This window comes from Stenella coeruleoalba (assembly GCF_951394435.1).
Source record: "Stenella coeruleoalba genome assembly, chromosome: 9".
Taxonomy (NCBI): Eukaryota; Metazoa; Chordata; class Mammalia; order Artiodactyla; family Delphinidae; genus Stenella; species Stenella coeruleoalba.
Window position 1 is genome coordinate 37,802,550 of NC_137155.1, and position 17,466 is coordinate 37,820,015.

The following is a 17,466-nucleotide window of genomic DNA, read 5'->3' on the forward strand; positions in this document are numbered from 1 at the left end:
TGAATACCCATAGGTTTCAAGTCTGAGAAATTTTCCTCCCTGTATCTTTCTTTGTTATTTCTTTCTGGAACTATTAATTGCTGGTTAAAATTTTTGATGATCAAATATTTTCTCTTTGTCAGGGGTCAGCAAATGTTTCTGTAAAGGGCTAGATATTAATATCTTAGGCTTTGGCAGGCTGTAGAGTCTCTGGTACAACTACTCTAACTCTGCCTGCAAAAGCAGCGATAGAAAACACCTGAAGGAATGGGCGTGGCTATGTTCCAATAAAGTTAACAAATACCGTCAGTAGGCTGATTTGGTTTGTAGGTAATCATTTCCCAGCCCTGATCTTGATCCACATCCACTTTACTGAAATCATTAATTTTAATTTTTATAATTTTCCAAATCATTGCTTTGGATATACTAGGCAAAATAACTCAAACAACATTTGCATAAACAAAACAGAACAAAAATATAGATTCGTTCTTTTCATTGGTACAACACTCTTTTAAAAAAACATTTTTTTGGCCAGATGTACCAAATGAAGGACTTCAAAATAACATTGACAGCAACATTCTAATTTTAATGTGAATAATTCTAGTATCATATTAGCTTGTAGTTTAAGGGGATTTCTTTTTTATTTTCTAAATAATTTTAAGTACAGGTTTTTGTTTGTTTGTTTGTTTGTTTGCGGTACGTGGGCCTCTCACTGCTGTGGCCTCTCCCATTGCAGAGCACAGGCTCCAGACACGCAGGCTCAGCGGCCATGGCTCATGGGCCCAGCCGCTCCGCAGCATGTGGGATCTTCCTGGACTGGGGCACGAACCCGTCCCCCCTGCATCGACAGGCAGACTCTCAACCACTGTGCCACCAGGGAAGCCCTTAAGTACAGTTTAATTGAATTCCCTAGAGACAGACATCTATTAAGGTAATCATGATCATTTTTTCCTAGTCACCTGGGATATAATATAGTGATTATATAACATTATTATTTAATTGATAGGCTAAATCTACGTTAATCATGGTGTTTGATTTCAGTTGCTTGGAATTTAAGTAAGATTTTAACATATATATTTATCTTACTGTTCCTATACAATCTTTTTTAAACATATATGTAATTGATTGCTTGAATCCATGCTTTGTGTATATGGAGCCTATATGAAAAAAATGTACTCAACCTAGGTGATCAGTAATGGATGTTGAGTTACCCCAAATAGTTTCACATTTTTTTATCTCTTCTCACCATGAGACATTTGAATTCAGAGCTTACAAAGAGAAAAGAAGTCATTAAGACAAAAGTAGATTAAAAATCAAAAAGTGGTCGGTGTAGGGCTTCCCTGGTGGCTCAGTGGTTGGGAGTCCGCCTGCCGATGCAGGGGACACGGGTTCGTGCCCCGGTCCGGGAAGATCCCACATGCCGCGGAGCGGCTGGGCCCGTGAGGAATGGCCGCTGAGCCTGCGCGTCCGGAGCCTATGCTCCGCAACGGGAAAGGCCACAACAGTGAGAGGCCCGCGTACCACAAAAAAAAAAAAAAAAAAAAAGTGGTCGGTGTAAATAAGAAATGCTAGATTAGATAGTAATAATAAATGTCTGTCAAGGATAAGGTAAGATATATTGGTCAGTTTTATGCTGAGTAGTCTACCAGTTCATATTTTGTGAGATTTGATTGTTCAGCTATTTCAGTTTTTAATTTCTTTATACATACGTATAATAAATTCCCATCACCCAAATTAGGTTTTAGATACACTGTTAACCTAAAAAACTTTAAAATGCGTGTATGAATTATATAATGTGCAATTAGCTGTTCTTTTAAAGCTTGGAAGAACTCACTGGTGAGTTATATAATCCCAGAGCTTTATTTGGATGTAATTTTTTAATTCTTTCAACATTTTCTGCAGTTATTGATTTATTGATATTTTCTCTTTATTGAGTCAATTTTTTCTTTACATATGTTTAGAAAAAACATTAACTTAATGAGATTTCAAATTAATTGTGGGCATGGTATTGATATTTTCTTAAAATATTCTACATCTCTTTTAAATATGTTAGAAATGTAGGGATCTAGAATGACAGTGGTTTTTATTGTCTCTGAAAGTTAAAATGTTCAGTCACCTGGAAACATTGTAAAACTCTTTTGAGGGTTACCTGCTCAGATTACCTCACACTTGAAGGTGGTTTCTCAATTGTTTCTTTGCAGAAATAAATAGCACTTTTCAAACCCAGATAGGTATTATTGGCATAAGTCCAAAGGCAATTATAGCATAAATTCACCTTGAAGAATATTTGAGAATTCTGACATTCCTCAGTTTAGACATCTTTGTCAAAGAAATCCTTGATATTTTTTGTTCCCGTATACATTTGTGAGTCTGAATTTTCAGCACATATGACCATTAAAATAAAAATAAAACTGGTTAAATAGAGACAATTACATGTGCATTGTCATTTTTCAAACTCTTCCACATTTTCAAATACTTATTTAAACTTCATTTTAGCATATTTATTTTGAAAATCACTTTTGACTATAATTAAATTTTCTTTTGCTTTATTGTACAACTTGTATTAATTTCCTTTTTTCTGATGTGGTAATCAACTTTTTGATAAAAAAATTGTAGGAGAAATATGTCTTTGTAATACTGTTTCTGTATTATATATAAATAATAACTGAATTTCAAAGGGATAAAATATATTTCATACAAAATTTTGTAACTTTGAAGATTATATGGCATTTTTTCCCCAGGAAAGAATAATAATTATCAGATTCCCAAAGGAGACTGATGCACAAAAAAGTTTTAGAATCACTGATTTACTTTGTGAGACTTTAATAGTGCTCCCATTGATTAAATATTTTAGCTCCTATTTTTTTCCTCTAATCTATATTAGCTAACACTTTTCAGTTAAATAAAAGTACTCCTAGCAGTAGTTATTACAGTACTTTTTCAGTTAATAGAAATGTCTCTTTTTTACCATTTAGCATGATTTTTATCATCTGATTATAAATTGTGTTAAGTAGTATTCTTCTACTGATATTTTAATAAGAGTTTTATTTGTTTTATAATCAGGACTGGACAGTGATTTATATTATAGAATTTGACATTTCTTTAATTCATGATTTTTTTCCTCCTTTGAACCACGTTAGCAATGAAGCATATTCATAGATTTCCTGGTAGAAAATGAATTTCTAGATTAAAGAAGCACACAGTGACCATAAGGCAAATACAATAAATTTTTCATTCATGATGGATATATGGTATAAAACAAACCCACCATTAGCTAAATTGATGAAGAGAAAACAGAAGAAGGCATAAATATTCAAACTAAGAAATACCAAGGATAGCCATTGAAACATAAGAAATTTAAAGAGACTACTTTGCAGACCTCTATGCAAACAAATTTGAAAACCTCAATGAAATGGATAATTTCTTAGGGAAATACAGCTTAACAGAATTAACCCCAGTAGCTTCAATAGGGCAATTTCCTAATCAAGAAAATTATTAAGGAACTATCACAGAAGTACCAGGCCCAAATGGTTTCACAAAGGAATTCTACCAAACCTTCAAAAACCAGATTGTCTCATTGCTCTATAAATCACTCCAAAGCAATAGCAATGAGCAAAAATTTTAAATTCCTTTTAAAAAGCAAGTATAACACCAATAGCTTAGGCTCCTTCTTCTCTTTGCTGTGGTTTTTCATCCTTTGCTTTCGTTCCCATAAGCCTCTTGACAGGGAGGAAGTGACATGATAGTGTGAGAGATCATATGCTGCTATGTGGTGAATTATTATTTTTCTTTACTCAAGTTATTTTAAAGCCTCTGCATTCTCTGTCATCAAACTATAGTGAGGGTGTTATTTGTGTAGAATGTGATTTTTCATTTTGGTTTGTTGATACTTGATTATTACTGGTTAGAGGTACATAGACTGAATTTGGGCTCATTTTCACTAGATGTATAATGTTATTGCTCCACTGTTGGCACGTTTTTAATCCTTATGCCTTTGTAATGTACACACTTGCTTATATTAGAGTGTGACTTCTTTCCACATTTATTGCTTTTTGCTCTGAATGCTACTTTGCTTGAAAATTATAATTCACCATATTTATTTTTCATGATTTTCTCATGTAGCTTTTTCTCTCCTTTTATTTTAAAACTTTCTAAGTCATAGTATCTATGGCATAAGGTTTGATGTGGAGTAAATGATTTAATGTATGTAATTTTCTTGTGCTTTTTAGAACTTCTTGAGTTCTGTCCTGATTAATTGATTTCCATTGCATGATGATTTTCTGAAATAACCCATGATCACATGACTTAGTAACTCAGTAACATATAGCTTATGGATGGCAGTTTAGAACTTGCTTCAGATCCCTCTTTTCCTTTGGGATCTACTCTCAGCTAGCAACCATTCACAGCTTGTGATAAATGAGCTAGGATATTATTCTCAAGTGTATTATATGCTACTTCGGAAATCTCAAAAGGCCTATAACTGTTGTCTTAGTTTTTTGTAGCAGGAAGTACAATGTAAAGGACTTGCTTTTTATCTTAGATATCCCAAAACATCATAGAACATTGTCATCCAGACCTCCGAAATTTCACCAGTGCAGTAAACCCCTTAATATCTGTAGAGTTTCTCCAGTAGTGTACTGGTAAATGTTTAACAATCAGCTCTCTAGGGGAAAAAAAAAAAAGTAGCGGTTTTTAGATATGTAAATTCTTTCATGGAAATACTCCCACCATGGCTGATTTCAAATTATCAAAGGGGCATTCCAAAATGTGTACTTGTGAAGAACTATGCACATTTGGATCTCACAAGCTGTTGCAAGCCAGCTCCAAGAAATATCTTTTAGATTCTGACAATGAATTATTAGGTTATCTAGGATACTTGTAACATTCTGCTCACCAGGATCAATATGGTGTTATTGATAGTAAATTGTGTGTGATATTCTGTAGACCACATATAAGAACATCATATGTGATTTTGTGTGGCATATCAAAGAAAATCAAAGTCTGTGTGGATATATTATGATAGAAGAAGAGAATTAATCTGAGTTCTACATTGAAGTTGTACTGCTGGCCTTAACATATAAAAGCAAACTGCTTTTGGCCTCCCCATCTTGGAGCTCAAGAAGGAAATTTTTGCCAAATCAATTGCTGCATGCTAAGTGCCAAAGACTGTGCTAATCTGAGTTATTCCATATGGGGCACGGCAGTTTTAATTAAGATTACCATTTTGATAACACTGTCATTCTTTACATCGTCATCCACCATGATTCATATGGTTTTAACCAGAGGCCATATAAGTGAACTGAAGGGGATATAATGGGGCCAACCACAATGAATCCTTCAATTTTTTTTTTAAATGTAGGTACACTGCTAATTACTATATTATATATTGATATATTTTATAACTAAAACCAAATACAGGTACAGTAAAACTCTGATTTTTATTTTAATTATGAATGATAATTATTTGAAAAGAAAACTTCGGTTCAAAGAAGTTTATCATAGAGCTATCTTTGAAATAGAGTTACAAACAGTTTTATATATTATTTTTTCATAAATATAATTCTCTCCACAATATTTTGTCTTTCTTCATTCTCATAGAAATGTTCAGAAGACAAGCTTTCATTTTTTTAACTTTCATCAAGCAAAGAACATATCTCAAGGGTCAAACTCAATGAGTATTCACCAAATTGAACATAGTACTGGAACTAGCACCCGGGTCGAGAGACAGGGCATTATTAGGCTACCAGAAATCTTTCTTGGGTACCACATTACACTTAATAACCCCAGCAATAAAGATAACTGCTATCCTGACTTCTAAGAGCTTAGATTAGTTCTGCCTTTTTTGTTATTAATAGAACCATACATTATGTACACTTTTGTTTCTGACTTCTTTGTCTCAACATTTTACTTGTGAAATTTATCCATGCTGTTGCATGTATTAATAGTTGCAAATCATTCCTGCTACTGTGTTGTATTTTTCTGTAAGTATGTTACATTTTAGTCAATCCAGAGATTTATAAGTAACAATAAGGAATACCTTTTCAGATATTTGTTGGCTTTTTAAATAGAACCTTTTGCGAATATCTGCTTGAGTCTTTTGTACATTCTTCTGTTGGACTTTCTTTCTTTCTCCTATAGTAAATTTGTTTTGGATGTCATTTTTTTGTTAGATATATATACTGCAAATGTTTTTTCCGCTCTGTGGGTTGTGGTATCTTTTGCCAAGTATTAAGATGGTAATACAAGTTTGATTAAAAGAGGAGCTCTTAAAAAATTGTATTTACATGTATTCCATCCTTCCCTATTTATTTTCTTAAAGAGGTGATTTTATCCCTTGATATATTCAAGAACGAGCATATTCTTTTTACCAGTATCTAAAAGAAAAGCTTTTTCCCCATTGCCTCTCTGTTATCTGAATTATCAGACTATTTTGCCCAAGAGAGGCCATTAGTATACTAAGTAGTTTTTTACCAAATAGGTAAAATTCAGATATATTAATTTTTAGTAAACCAGCATATTGTTGATATTGTTATCAGTAATGGTACCAACTAATTCCTAAATGTCAACACTTCAGGCAAATTATTTCATATGTTAGATTCCATTTCCCCAAGCAAATTATTATAATTGTCTCCTCTCACCTTATTTTTTAGTAGATGAATTGAGAATTCTGTCATTTTATGGTTGAATGCATATACATATGTGTCTGTATCATGCAGTGACACACACATACATATAATTTAAAATAGCGATTTACTAGAACTACCATACAACCCAGCAATCCCACTACTGGGCATATACCCTGAGAAAACCATAATTCAAAAAGAGTCATGTACCAAAATGTTCATTTCAGCTCTATTTACAATAGCCAGGTCATGGAAGCAACCTAAGTGTCCATCAACAGATGAATGGATAAAGAAGATGTGGCAATATATACAATGGAATATTACTCAGCCATAAAAAGAAACAAAATTATTTGTAGTAAGGTAGATGGACCTAGAGTCTGTCATACAGAGTGAAGTAAGTCATAAAGGGAAAAACAAATACTGTATGCTAACCTATATATATGGAATCTAAAAAAAAAAAAATGGTCATGAAGAACCTAGGGGCAAGACGGGAATAAAGACACAGACCTACTAGAGAATGGACTTGAGCATACGGGGAGGGGGAAGGGTAAGCTGGGGCAAAGTGAGAGAGTGGCATGGACATATATACACTACCAAATATAAAACAGATAGCTAGTGGGAAGCAGCCGCATAGCACAGGGAGATCAGCTCGGTGCTCTGTGACCACCTAGAGTGGTGGGATAGGGAGGATGGGAGGGAGGCACAAGAGGGAGGAGTTATGGAGATATATGTATATGTATAGCTGATTCACTTTGTTATCAAGCAGAAGCTAACACCATTGTAAAGCAATTATACTCCAATAAAGATGTTTAAAAAAATAAAAAATAATAAAATAGCGATTTACTTGAGGATAAGTGCAAGTAATATTTCAGGCCTGTAAAATATTTAATTACAGATATGAGTTTGACAGCATTTATTACTGTGATTTGCAACAAGTATGTAGGATTGAAATATAAAGATGTTAAATTTCCTCTAAGCAAAGGTATTGGTCTTAAGGCTTTTAACTTCTTATATCCATACATGCATAACTATTTTCCGCTTGACAAAATAAATTGGAAAAGTGTGGGAAAGGCCATATGGAGCTATTTGCCATTAAATACTTTAAGGCACTACGTTTTTTCTAAAGTATGCCTTAATAATAATCATTATTAAAAGAAATCATTAAATAGAAGTATAAGTAGGAATGAGAATAAAACACAATAGGGAATTAGTAATACCAGGATCATTTAGATTTTGCAAATTTAAATTGTCTAGTCTTTGAAAGTAGCCTAATATTTCCTGCAAATTGCATTAAAATAATTGTACAAGTTCTTTTCTTCTACATTGACTTCTTTTTTTGTGTGACTAAGTGATTTAAGAACCAAAACAAATGTTCCTTTGAATTATTTTTCAGTTTCAATCCATTCCTTAGGGGCCATTTTTTTCTTTCTTTCTCTATTGCTTGAATTGGAAATTTTAAATCTAAGGCCAAAATGTTCTCTGGTGCATTAGAAACATATTTTTCCCCAATGCTTTTGAGTTTGCCTAGATGGATAAGATAAAGTCATAAAAGAATGGAGGCATAAGATGTTTTTAGAATTGTCTAACATACAGCTACTTCTCTAAATTGAAGAAGTACTCTTTCCAAGTAAAATTCTCTTCATATACACACATACACATATTCATGCATAAAAATCAGCTAAATAAGTCACATGAGACATTTGCCTTCTAAGAGTTTTATTTCAGAAAACATAAAAACCAGCTGAAAGGAAATAGATTGCAGAAAATATACAGCTAATTTATTGTCAAATTCATTCAAGTTAAAGGGCTCAGTGGAGCCAGCAGTCATCAAGAGGAAGGAGGGAAATAAAGTAACAGAAATATCTACAGCGTATTATGTAACCGACAGAGAAATGTAATGGAAGAAAAGTGTGGGAGTTCTGAGTGGGGAGCTCCCTCTGGAGTGTGTTAGGGCACTTGTTGTCCCTCTGTTTTATAGGAGAATGCAACTGGGCCTCCAGTCACTTCATTTTGTACTTGATCTTTTTGGGGGTGGAATGCTTCCTAATCTCTGTGATATAAAAATACCTGTGATAGTGTCCTGCTGAGAGCAAATGTATACAGTGTCCAGATGACTATACTAATCTTCATGTTGGCACATCTCACGTATTTTTTGGACATTTCATTCTAGTCATTTTGTTAGAATGAATACAGCTGGTTTTTATTAATTTAGCTAATGAATCAGCACATTTAAATTAATCTTCTTGTAGTTTAATAGCTTCCTTCTCTAAAGTTCCAAACAAGAATTTCTTCATCTGAGAATTTATTTCAGAAACTTTTAGCCCTTTAGAAACAGGCTAACCAATATCTTTGAAACCTCAGAACAATTTACAATTTCAAAAACAGCATCAACATATTATGATCTCACTATTCAACACAGCCTACTTTTCTTTCCTAAGTTTATCCTTTGAAGGTAGGATAGACAATTATCTTGTGTTTTTCTTCAAACTTTTAAATGCTGTATAAAGATCCTTCCATAAAAGACTGCTAGGCCTAACACTACTTTTTTGGAAATCCTTAAAATTTCTCTAATGGTTGGTACAATTTGTGCAAACTGAAAATGTCAGCAAGGAAAAAAAGAATTACTAGAGAGAATTAGAAACTCTTCAAAACCAAAAGCAACCTAAGATACATTTACTTTGTCTGAAAATTGAATTCTCTTTAAGTGACAAATTTCATTGCCACAGAGAATTCATATTAAAAATTTTTTTCTTCAGTCTTGTACTCACAAATGCAACAGGAATGTAGCAAAAGATGAGGTTTCTTTTTCCATTTAGGAAATCCTTACTTGAAGTAAAATTCTGATAAATCCATTTTTATTCAGAGTTTTCTTTTCTGCTTCACCCAAAGTAACATAAAAATAAAGTATAAAATTTTTTCTAAGAAAATTTGTATTGCCTTTATGCAACTGGGCTTCCATTGTAATAGGATATTTTGTAGGACAATGGAATGTAGCCCTTTCCTTCAAGGGAATGTTCAGAGTGTGGGTAGGAAAAGGTGGAAAAGTGGTGCTGAGTTTCTGTTTTCAGAGTATTTAGGATATAGCATTGATGTGTCTGTTCTTCTCCATCATTCACTTACAGACTGCCACTACCTGACAGACCTAGTCCACAAAGCTTAGTAAGAAGACATGACCAATAGTGTCAGGGAGGGTAAAAATACTTCTGATCAATGCAAGAGAACAGTAGTGTCCTTAAGCATATCTGAGAGATCGCCTAATACCACTGTATCTTGAATCTATATTCTGTATTTCAGATACATTGCGGGTGGACTGGGTGCTCAATACCAAATAACTGTGACTATTTTTAGATATGAAAGAAGAAAAAAATGGAATTTCCTCGTCTTAAAATATTACGACAAGAGATAATGTATCCCCCCACCCTGCAAAAACTAGCTTTGCTATATCAGATACAATATAATTTAGTTCTTTGGGACTTTTTTTCTGGTAACAAAGTAATATAAAATCAATGTAAACATTAAAAAATACAGAAATTAGTATGTCAAATTCACCTTCTCAAAGCATATTTTTCGATAACTTGACTCTTGTATAGAATGAACATGTCAAAGAATTTTTAACTCATTAATGAAGGAACCAGTAGGAGTTAAACTGTAGTTACCAGTGTAACTGAGTATTTTTATACATTTTTAAAAAGAGAATATTAGAAGATTTCTAGTTTAGATATAAAACTTGTTAATGTTTTACAGGGCAATAAAATCCCACTGGGCATATCTTTTCTCCCAGACAGAAATCTCCAAGTGACCATGTCACTTAGTTTTTTGAGCTCAAATTAGATGGTACATCACAACAAAAATCACAGGTACATTCTTCTAGAGAATTTAATAACTCTCGACTGAACCTATGAAAACAGTACTCTGGTACGACATTGAAAGAACATCATGTACTTTCTTTAGCCTTTTTTCAAAATTTTGGATAGTTTTTCTTAATAGTCCCCCCATTTTGCTAAATAGTCTCTAAAGAATGTTCTTGGTCACAAAGGTTGACCACATTATGGTTGGATGACTCATTTGTATAGTTACAGTAAGAGGTGTTTATTGACAATTTAAGTCTCCATAAGCACCCACTTTTGCACCGTTTTGAGTAACTACTGAACATCTACTGGAGAATTAAATCTGTCTAGAAATTTTCATAAAGAAGTTCCGTTTGGATTTTTACAAGATTATGTTGTTTGTTCTTTTATACCAAGGCTAGGAAACCAAGACCAATAAAGTCTCTCCTGTAAACTTTGGTGAATTTTACTTTCTTTGAGGTATATAAAATCTGTTAAGGTCTCTGGTCTGTCAGGAAGGACCTTCCTTACTGGTGAGGCTAGAAATGTGTAAGAGGTAAGCGGGCTAGTTTACCTGAGAGGCCCCTGTGAGCATTGACTGCACGTGGGAGCTTCTTCCTTAAACGTGAGCTTGACATATTCTGATTAAATGAGCAGCATTCCCAATATGACACTCTAGGTATGACCTTGGATTCACCATTGATATCTCCAATTAGACCTTAGTAAAAGGATAAGCGATTTTTATTTAACTTCTGCAAATATATTTTCATGAAAAGTGCAGACACTCAGAAGAATATGTTTCTGAAATATGAGGGATAAAAGAGACTAGTAAATTGAGGATACACATAGATTAAGAGGAAGAGAATGAGCTTACTTATATACCCATCAGAAAAATAGAACAATGAAATTAAATCAGTAATATTGCAAAGAACCACAAATTCCCCTTCTTAGTTCATTCAGCCCAATGGGATGAATTCTTTTACCTAGTCTTAAGTCAGCTGTCTATAAAGTTTTCTGCTTCTAGATTTGGGGGGAAAAAAAAGCCTAGCTATCCAGATTGAATCTCCTGGTACAGTCTGACAGTTTTCTAAATGACGGCAGGTTTAAGCTCCAGGGCCTGCAACTGTGAGTCTATTCCTTGAAGTATCAGTAGTTTTAAAACACCTTGTTTATTGCTTTCCAGGAGATCTAGCATACCTTTCTTTGCTGAAGACGAACATTTCTCTATATTCTATATAGAGCCTTCAGGCAAGCATGAGATAAAAGCAGAAAACATCTGTAGATGAGTCTGAATGACTGTACTTAATTTATTACAGAATCAATGATATCAGTGTGGAGAGGAGTGCAATGAATAATTCATTGCGGCGCAATGAATAATTCTTTCATAAGAATTTTATCAGTGTTGCCTCTGAGAACATATTAAGGACAGTGAGGGCACTGACAAAACTTTAGGTCTTTCAAATCCATTTTGAAAATTATAAAATCTCTGAAATATTTATATAATTCACAATTTGTATAAAATCATCCTTTGGTTTGAAATGTCTTTCCATGCATCTTTTATAATAGTGTTAAGCTACCCAAGAAACATGGAGTTTATCAAATGAATCTAATTTTTTCTATTTCCCTTTTGATTAAGATGAAAAAACAAGCCTGTTTTGTTCGCAGAAACTCTCTGAGAACTCTAAACTTAGTTTTAGATATAAAAGACATGCATTTTTTCCGACTACGTTTAGCATCTGATTTAAAGGAAAACAAAAAAGATTAGCAAGCAAGCTTTCGTCATTTGATTAAAATAAACTCCTCGGTGCCTAAGAACAATTAACCAATGTGGCAATATAATGTTTTAAGTAAACATGAGAGAAGGAACCTCAGTTCCTTCAGATATGAGCAATACATCTTCATTGTTTAAATATCAAGGACATGACAGAGTCAAAACAGAAAAACAGAAAATTATGTAGTTATTCTGATGAGGCATGAAAATGCAGACGTTTGGACATACTGTTTTAATACCCCTTGTTAAGAAATGACAACATACTTGTCATATTAATTGATATCCAAATTCAGTTTTGCATTATTATGTGGCAATTAAAAATGCATAAGCTGCTTTTAAAATGTATTATTGATAAGGTCATCAATACTAACATTATGCCAAATTTTTCACATATTTCTTTGCTTCTTTTTAGATTTATTATTTGTAGGCAGATTATTTCCAAGGTAAATAAAATCAGCTTCTCTCAAACCTTCTAAAACTTGCTATACATGTTCAAGTGTTTCTCTTTACTTGATTTTGTATATTCTGAAATGACCTGACAAATTTACTTGCGGAGAAAACTACTCTCTTTTTTCTCTTAAAATCAAGAACTTATCGCATACATACAGAGTCATTTTTTCCATGCCATTATAATTCCTGATCTAATCTCAAAAAGTAATATTAATTATAACTTTCAGTCAGTGTAAGTTCTATTGCAAGGAGGAAACTGGAAGGTAGTGATTGGTAACTGACTGTTAATGCCAAGCATGTTGACAGACAGCAAAGGATCCTGAGCAAAATAATGTGCTACCTACTGATAACCACACCCCTTTTATTAATTCTTAATTGACTAAATGGGCATGTTCATTAACTTGGCCCCCAAGAATGGCCACTCTCTAACATACTAAAGTAACAAAAAAGGTGTGTATATACATACATGTGTAAATATGTATATATAATTCAGTCTTAATTTTATACAGAAATAAAATTCAGTCTTAATATTTTATGAAGTATCTAAATATTATTTATTAATTATTTGATTTAACATTTGTCCAGGTCCTTAAGTTAAGTAAGAATATTGGATGTTATATTAAGCTTACATACCAAAATGGTACTGAATATTTATTAATTCTTATTAATAATACTTATCAATTCCTAAAATACTAGCGTAAAGTTTTAGAAGTTCAGTTGTTTTTGTTCCCAAAGTTTCTCTAATTCTTGGGTTCCCTAATACTTGGTTTATGTGACCTTCATTAGTCTCTATAAGCTAATTAAATTAATTTTAATCTGTAGGAAAAAATTGTATTGAAAATGATAAATTTTTATTCTGCCCTTTTAATCCATAAAAGGAAAATATTTCTTAAATAGTTTTAAATTGCCACCATTACTTTATATTTATAGATTTTATCTCCTAATATTCTTGAAATCTGTGGGCTACTAAATGAGATTTTATAATCTCTCCTTCTAAAATATGCACACATTTTTTTCATGTTATAGAATTTATTAGGATAGTTCTTTCGATTCAAATGAATAATTTTTCCCAGACATATTTATACTCACTAAATTGCTGGGTTGGTCTGATTCTGGTTCTCAATACTACCAATCCCAATCTAAAACGTTTATCCTCAATCCTGATGCTAAACTGGTCTTTCTATGCCAGACATTTTCCATTATGGAGAAATCTGTTACCCATCTCATTGGTTTCCTACAGTTTGGTTTCTGTTTGTTCCTCCAAGTCTATCAAATATATCTGTATATGTCCTAATGTCAATTATGGACTTCATTAAAAATAATTTCCCTCAAAGCGCTCCTCAAAGATTTCCATATAAATTAGTGTACACTATTCAGTACTTGTAAGTTCACCTGTTAGGTGTATTCCCTCTCTGCTCTCACCCAAAACAGGCACATTGCTATGTGTAAAAATAATCCATAATATAATTTGAGCTTCTTTGATTTTTAGTATTACTAACTTTACGTGATATATTCTGGGATATTATGGCTTAATATTTTGTTAGTAAAAATAGAAATATATAAATGTTTCCATATTTTTCCTTGAAATTAAGAACCAGCTCCCTCACAATGCATTGCATAGAGTGTAACAAATTTACAAGTTGACATATTTTACAAAAAAGGACCCAAATCATTGGTATCTGGGAGCCTAGAACTTATTACTAAATATTTGATGAACATCAGCATGGTCGTTTACTCCAGAAGCAAATTAACTGAACAATTTCTCACTGACAGATATGCTAAAATAAAATAATTTAGTTTTTACTTGAGCAGTGTATTTGGAACTCAAGCTTCATGTTACTTTTCTACACTTTATTAATATTACTTTCCATGTTCTCTGTTATAATCTAAATATCTTTATTACTTTATTATATTTTTATATGTTTAGGTTTCGCAGATACCCTATTTGTAAAAGGCAAAACACAACTGTTGAAATATAGATACTTTGGGCTTTAGATGCTATTATGGTGTGTACAGGTTAATACAAATATACTTCAATATTTATCGTGCCTATAGTTATTTCCTTTGGGGGTCTAAAATGAGCTCTCTTATATTTTCATTTCTTTCCTCATGCTTCATAGTTTGTTTCATTTTTCTATTCAAGACTGATTGTATAAAATAAATCTAAAACAGTGTTCAACTCTATTTGTATATGAATATATAATTAATATATGTTACACAGTGTAAACAAAGTATTTCTGTGAGCCTGCTATGTGCAGGTCCCTGTGAGAGGCTTTAAGGAGATTAAGAGAGAAATAAAACCCTCTTTAGAATATATACAATATATTAAATGAAATCATTAATATAATTTTTAATGTATACATATTTTACACATTGGAAATTGAGGTGAATTGCTAGACCTGCTTTTTGGGTCCACACTTGCCAACTCAGTCACAGCCAACTTTAGGAACGCTTCATACAGTTCCTTAATGCCTCACACTTTTCAGCGCTCTGCATGTTTCAAGGAGCTTTCAAATTCAGTGTCTTATTTAACTTTTACATCCTTATGAAGGAAAGCAGGCAGAAAAAGAAACAGATCCAGGGCTTTAAAGTGACTTGTTTGGGGCCAAAAACAGAGTCACAGGGCCTATGAACTTAATTTTGAGTTTGAATCCAGGTTCAGGTCTTTCTTCACATAACTTTAGTTCCTTTTTCAAAAATACATTGTTTATGCTGAAAATGAAACTGTTGGTGGTTGCCTGGGGCCACTTCTCTTCTTCACTCTCAATGGCATCTTTGTTCCCCAGTAGAGAGGACATTGACATGCTTAAAGGACTGTGTGTGAGGTACAATATACAGACACACAGGAACCCAAATTTCAGATTTGATATTTTCTCACACTAATATTGAGAATTTGGACAAGTGTAGATTTCTCTGGTCCCATTTCCCACTCTATGATGAAATGAAGAACTGTTCAACTAAATGTTTGTTCAAGTCAATTCCAGCCAGATTATTGTTTTACAAACTGGTTATTACTCTGTTACAAAACTGAACTTGGCAGCAAATTGATGGGTCTTATTTGTCAACAAGTCATGGCTAACTCTTCATTTCTGTATGTTTCATTATGCAGGTAAATATCTAAAGTGTACTTAATAAAATGATAAACCTTCAGTGTAGAGAGAAGGTCTCAATGGGAGAAAAACTGGGTGTATAGTCAAAGCACTTATATATGCTGGAGAATATCTTGAAACACATGTAATTATTCTAAAAATCAGTGTTGACCTTCTCTATAAATACTACTTCCCAACAGTAAATAGGATAAATCATTTATTTATGAAAAGCTAGTATAGCACAATTACTGACTTTTGTTACAAATTTGAGATTAAAAATGTCCCAGATCTTGCACAGTGTGTATTTTAAATATCTTGAATTGCTAGTCTTTTGAACAAGAATGTTTCTTTTCAAAATACCCTCAGCCTGATATATTGTTACTATGACATGTCAAATTGAGTTACATCATGTAATAAAACATACTTAGAAGGGTACATTATTTTAGAGTACAGTAGTCTCCCCTTATCCGAGGTTTCCTTTTCCATGGTCCGAGTTCCAAAAATATTAAATGGAAAATTCCAGAAATAAATAACTCATAAGTTTTAAATTGCACATCATTCTGAGTAACATGATGAAATCTCATGTTGTCCCACCCAGGAAATGAATCAACTTTTTGTCCAACATATCCTGCCCATTAGTCACTTAGTAGCATCTTCATTGTCAGATCTACTGCCTGATATCACAGTGCTTGTGTTCAAGTCACCCTTATTTTACTTAGTGGCCCCAATGCACAAGAGCAGTGATGCTGGCAATTTAGCTATGCCAAAGAGAAGCCATCAAGTGAAAAAGTGAAAATTCTCGACTTAATGAGATAAGGAAAAAAATCATGTGCTGAGATTGCTAAGATGTACAGTAAGAACAAGTCTTCTGTGAAATTGTGGCAAAAGAAAAAGAAATTCGTGGTAGTTTTGCTGTTGCACCTCAAAGTGAAAAAGTAGAGCCACAGTGCATAAATGCTCAGTTAAGATGGAAAAGGCTTTACATTTGTGCAATAAGATATTTTGAGAGAAGTAGAGACCACATTCACATAACTTTTATTGCGGTGTATTATTATAATTGTTCTATTGTATTGGTAATCATTGTTTTTAATCTCATAGTGTGCATAATTTATAAACTAAACTTTACCAGGGGTATGTACCTATAGGAGAAAACATAGTATACGTAGGGTTTGGTACTAGGCTCATTTTCAGGCATCCACTGTGAGTCTTGGAATGTATCACCCCCAGGTAAAGGGGGACTGCGGTAGTATTCTTCCAAAACTTAGGAAAAAAGCATCTCTTATAAAAGATACAGATGTGCGTACCTTAAATTTCCCCACCTGCATCTACTTCACTAGAAAAAAATCAATATGCCATAAGTATATAAGCAAATCATATGTAAATTGAGGTATCACATTAGCATATCTTTATCAGACTCTTTAAAACATTCCTTACTGAGAAATGGCCTGTATGAAACATTTTTTCTTAGAAAACACAAGATTTTGGTAAGGAACATTTGGAAAATTGAGTGTTTAGAAGAAAGTGTCGTCGCTTCCTTCACAACAGGTACACGTTGTCAACAAGGATTACTTTTCATTCCTTGTTTGACAGCAAGTTAATCCTGTCTGCCTCTTCAGTGCAGAGCAGTTCCATATGAAACCCATGAGGAAACGTACAAGCTTGCACTCACAGAAGATTTAGACGTGATGACAGTTTATTTGCCCTAATTTCTAATTTGTCTCACTAAG

At 33.1% G+C, this 17,466-nt stretch overlaps 1 protein-coding gene across 19 annotated transcripts in view; it reads left to right on the top strand.

Moving 5' to 3' along the window:
* Positions 1-17,466, top strand: part of DGKB (diacylglycerol kinase beta) — a 909,303-nt gene that overhangs the window by 61,832 nt on the left and 830,005 nt on the right. For 2 of the 19 annotated variants that reach the window (XM_079932548.1, XM_079932550.1), the window contains exon 2: positions 716-910. The exons of the other annotated variants lie outside the window; for them this stretch is intronic. The gene's annotated coding sequence lies outside the window, so the exon portion shown is untranslated. The remainder of the gene's footprint in view (positions 1-715; positions 911-17,466) is intronic. 19 annotated transcript variants of the gene reach the window in all.